Genomic DNA, 6,000 nt, shown 5'->3' on the forward strand with positions numbered 1-6,000 from the left:
CTTACAACAGTGTTTATTTGTATTTGATTTTGAGAACTATTATGTAATTCTAATTATGTACAAAATTTTTAGTATTTTTTGAAACTTATAGCGTGGGGTCATATTTGAATTATTTAGGCATGATAATTTTTTTTATACGCCTGAAATATTTATATATTTCCTATTTTTAATATGTGTATATTATGTTAAGGGGTTAAAAAATCCGGACGAAGTAGAAGCATACATGTAAGCTCTCAAACTCCGCAAGACACTTGGATTCATCACATTTGAGAGAAGAAGAGAAATTGATGAAGATAGATCAGGGGAAGGTGTCAAAAGATGTATCAAGGAGTTGTTCAATATTCCCAATGAGCTGACCACGTCTAAATAGATAAAAAGAAACTTACCCATAAATAAAAAGTAAACTGAATATGTGCATTTTTTGGCAGTATATATTTATGATAAAAAGGTTTTGGCTAAGATTTTTTATTAGGCTCCTTGATTCTAATAAATTTATCAATTTAAACGTTAGACAAATTTATAATGGCTTAAGATTTATTTTTTGCCACTAGATTTCTATAATATTATTTTTAATATGCATTTTTATATCTTATGCAAATGTTGGCTATCAATTTATAAATAATTAAATACTTATAGGGTAATCTTAGCAAACTTTTCTTATTATTTTTTAAACAAACTAAAATGTAAATATAAACTATGTGTTCATTTTTGAATAATTTGATATAAATCCTTTTGCTTATTACCATTATTTATACATTTTTTTTAATTAAAAATATTTAACCCAAGAAGAATATGAAAATAATTAAAATTTAGCAAATAAATGATTCACAATTTATATTATTGGGTTACTTTGTAATATGCATAAAGTATTTTTAGTTTATGGGCTAAATTTATAGTCGTAATTTTAGTTTTTGTTCTCAGGCACAGCTTGTATGATTCTCTGTACGCACAGCGTATTTATACTTTCGGCTATCTTCTACTCTCCAAAGTCTTCTTCAATACCCCACCTTCTTTCGAGAACTATTAATTCAAGGGTTTTTCTCAATCCCAAGGTTTGAATATATGTCTAAACCTAGTTCGTGAAATCTAGTTCCTTCAGGTATCTTTTATGATATCGTGTAACCACACCATCCCATGTTATAACATATGGGATAATTTTTGTCTTGCACTTGTGTATTAATGACAGCTCAGATGCTAGCAGGTTGTAATATTCATATTTATATATTTATTTCAATTGATTGCATGATTTTTTAATTAAAAACGCATAATAGGCGAAGAGTGCAAATCAAAAGTATCATGGGTAATAATATGTGATGGTCGTCATACACAAGTCGTATTTTGTGGAGCTAGGGATGCCATCTGAAGCATAAGTTTGAGAACAAAAAATAGGGTTGAGAAGAAGACTTGAACTAATTAGTCTTGACAGAAGAAGATACATAGTGTGAAGTTGTAAAGATTATGTGATTGAAAGAAGAAGATATAAGACCAGATTAAATACAATAAAGAGGGAAGACACTTGATGTAATTAGTCTTGACAGAAGAAGATACATAGTGTGAAGTTGTAAAGATTATGTGATTGAAAGAAGAAGATATAAGACCAGATTAAATACAATAAAGAGGGAAGACACTTGATGTAATTAGTCTTGACAGAAGAAGATACATAGTGTGAAGTTGTAAAGATTATGTGATTGAAAGAAGAAGATATAAGACCAGATTAAATACAATAAAGAGGGAAGACACTTGATGTAATTAGTCTTGACAGAAGAAGATACATAGTGTGAAGTTGTAAAGATTATGTGATTGAAAGAAGAAGATATATGGTGTGAGGTTGTAAAGATTTTGAGATGAAAAAAGTGTAAATATGTCTGCTTCATAGAGCAATGGAACTTTATATTTAAACAAAGCTAAATCGTGAAAAATTAACTAAATTCATTAATAATTAATTATACCGAAAAATAATGGTAAAGAAAAATCATATATAAATTTTGGGTGATCCCTATTAAAGTGGTCAAAGCGCTTTTATTTTAAAAAAATGTCTATTGAAATCTATTAGTTTTTAACGTTACACATTGCTTCCCGATTGTTGATCGACAAGATCATAAAGAAGGTTTATTGGTTTTTTACACAAGGGACAATAGTCTTCCTCATTAAACCATTCATCTATACAGGCCATATGGAAATGATGTTTACACGGCAACTTCTTAACTTTATCAAATTCTACATACTCATTCAAGCAAATACTACAATTTGCCTCACCTGGTGTTATATCACCACCTTTTCGATACTCGACTACAGGAAGTCTTGGACGGATATATGTAATCAAAAGGATAAGTAGAACAATTGCAATCAACGGGGAAACGATTATTAGCATACCATAGTAAATCCAAATAACCGATGTGTAATACAAAAGTGGATCTGTAATTTTACACGTCTTGCATTCTTGTGTCCAATGAAAGCCAGTCAAGTACCAGAACAAAGTAAAAGCATCTACAAAATTATTGAATAAGCCCAGCTCGTTGTTGTCTTGGATATCTGGAATTCTTTCTACTCTAAAATAGTCTCTATTCTTAGTAAAGAAAAGCGTTCCTTGGATTAAAACAAGGATGGTATATACACCAAGAAATAATTTCAATGGTGCCTTGCATGTTTCATTTCTAGTTAGAGCCAATACAGTTGTGTTTATCAATATCTGAATTACTTTGAAGGCGAGCGTTATTAATACAAGATACTTTAAACATTGTAACGCGGAAAGCCTATCTAAGAAACGAGATACCCTTTGTGCATGTATGTCTTGAAGAGGACTGTCCATTGAGATCTCCTTTTTTTCTATATGTGATTTATAAGAAAGGCGTATTTTTTATTGGTACGATATAAAACATGGTTTGAACAAATCATAAATTTCGACGAAAATTAATAAGTAGCAGGTAAATTAAAATTTATAATTAATTTAGTTTGTGAAACAATTGTAGTCTGGAAAAGACTTCTTTACGATCGCGTGACGTATTTAAATCCGAAATTCTTGCTTATACAGATTTATGTTAATAGATTATTCAATCAGATGTGATTTTTAACTGACACGATCAATAAATTTCTCAGTGAAAAACTTAAATATAAATATTTGTATATCTTGTATCTGGCAAGAAAAAAACACATACCCTCTAATTTTTACATGTTCATTAATTTAGACAAATAATTAATTTAAGCATAATTAAATATTAAAAATACAAAAAAATTAATGAATTTTTGTATGCGTAGGGAAGTAACCATCCATTTTTTATGCTCCTATTTAAAAGAGGTAATTTATCTTTCATTTTTTTTAAAGAAAATATAATTAAATTATTCTTGGTTTTTGAATTATTAAATATAAATAACATGAATTATTATATCCATTATGGCAAAAAAAAACAGGGCTTATTATTCCACCTGGTCACACGAATAAATGATTATAATATAAAAAACATAAATTATATCTTGTATGCCAAAAAACAAGGCTTTCAACTTCATCCTGGTCATAAAAAAAATATAAATAAATTAAAAAAAAATTTGAATTGTTATAAACTAGAACAGGAAAAAATACAGGTTTGAAATTATACTTAGTTTATTTAATAAAATAAATTTACAATATAGATATAATATTATATCCTGTATAGAGAAAGAAACAAGCGGACTTTAATTTTTTTGCTTTATTAAACCATTATAATAAATAAATTTGAATCAGAATTAATTACATATGTAAGAACAGAAACAATGTAGTCTATAATTCTTCTTGGCTTATTGAATTAATAAATTTATATACAATTAGAAATAATCTTATGTCTAAGCATAAAAAAATTACAAATTTATTATTTTTAACATTTAAATTCACCCGAAATAAATGATCTTCCATATTCTATGATTAAATATCATAAAAAAAATAGCTTTAAATTCTTCACAATTTATTTATTATGCGCTATAACTCAATTATCAATTTGAAAACATTATAAGATTATACGAACATTAAAATATAGGGGAACGCAAATACTTCTATTTTTTTGTTGTAAATACATATAAATCCGAACATATCCCAGTGCTCTTATTTAAATGTGATCGACTTGGTTTTCAGGATTCAAAATTTTGAAACCCGAACTTTGAAATCTGAAAAACATAAACTTATTTTGAAAATTTCGCAATGAAAAGTAGAATTTATCTTTGTTTTTCTTTAAAAAATAATATTTGGAGGAGATGATGATCAATATAATGTGCAACATATAAAGTATTTTGAAATTAATGGGAAAATTCATATCGAAATACACAGATTTTTTTATAAATATATCAAATCAATCGAAACAAACTTAATGTGTTCTATAATATTTTTTTTCTGTATAAAAATAATACAAAACAATATATTATTTTTAAAGCACCAATTTTTTCACAAAAAAGTTCGTTTTATACCAAATATTGACGTTCTCAAAGATAAATTAAAGATTTATTTACGAATATGTATGCTTAAATACACACGGATGTTGTTTAAAAAACAAAAATCATCAAAAGCTGTATAATCTAAACAAAAAACCATAATTTCATCTGTTAAAACATATAATAATTCACGCTAAAATAAATAAAATATGAAAACATTCTGAAATTGCAGATTTTCTAAAACATATAATAAGATTTCATTTTTTTGAAATTGAGTTTTTGTATGAAATTTATGTGCAAAAAAATATCTTTTGAAATCTAGATTATCACACCTCATAGAAATTAGGATTTTATTTATATGTTTTGAATCAAATATGCATGTTTCGCAAAACTAAATCCATGTTATAAATAATAAGTGGTCACTTTTATTCAAAAACTCTAATTATGGGATAAATTTTTGACGGGAATATCTTCTTTCTAAAGTAAGTACTCGTAAAAAAAAATATGCATGACAAATATAATAAAAAATATTTTTACATTCGTTTTTAACCCTAAGAACCTAAACTTTGCAAAGAAGATTTGTATGTAACATGAAAGATCAAATAAACATGCTCTTTTGCCATAATATTTCTTTTAAAAAATACCATTTAAAAATAATTTTATTCAAATATGCTTCTTTGACTCTACTCCGAATATTTATAGCATATAAATTTAATTATGATGTTTCACACTTTTGATTTAGATACATCTATTTTTACATGCATAAAAACAAATGAAGGACAATGATAAAAATGAAGACGAAAACCATATTCCAAAAAATATAAACACAATACAACAGCTTTTATCGGAAATCGAAGATATTATGAAAGATAAAGAAGAAACAGAAAATATATTAAAAAAACTTGAAACTGTGAAGCACCAAATCGAAGATGAATGTATAGTTATCGAAAACGAAAAAAACAAAAAATATCAAAAAATATTTAGGATATTGAATGCTGAAGATGAAAATTAAATCACATTAAAAAATTACAGAATGTGAATAACGTACTCGTATATATATAAGAAAAATAGTAAAAACTTAAATATGTTATAAATCGAATGGAATCTAATATTTTTTTGATTATAACGTGTGAATGATTTTAATAGAAAAAAATTCGTTTGCCTTGTATCTTTGCATCATCAATATTTTATCCCTAGAAAATTTCTAAGACTTCAGCATACAAAGTGTTTACCCCTTAAATAGATAATATCGAACGAAATTACTTAAAATATAATTCAAATTAACATGGAATAGTCATAGAACTTGTCTAAAAAAATAAATTGGCTTTCTATTTCTTATGTTATATATCATAAATAAAAAAAATACACACCCATATACGTAATTTTGGGATACTACAATTTATAATACTAAATATGTAATTTATTATACGCATAAAACCATATTATTTTCTGTTTTAAGAATTTAAACTGTTCATTTACGATTAATTTTAGAAATATTTAAAAGGTATTTTGAATATTTCTTTCTGTTGCCATAAGTAAAGTAAAATTGCGTAAAATATTATAATGAAACAAGTTAAGGCAGTTTTAAACAAAACCTACTGACTA

This window comes from Rhyacophila brunnea, unplaced genomic scaffold, assembly GCF_057557595.1.
Source record: "Rhyacophila brunnea isolate RB1 unplaced genomic scaffold, BYU_Rbru_1.0 scaffold_41, whole genome shotgun sequence".
NCBI classification, from domain to species: domain Eukaryota; kingdom Metazoa; phylum Arthropoda; class Insecta; order Trichoptera; family Rhyacophilidae; genus Rhyacophila; species Rhyacophila brunnea.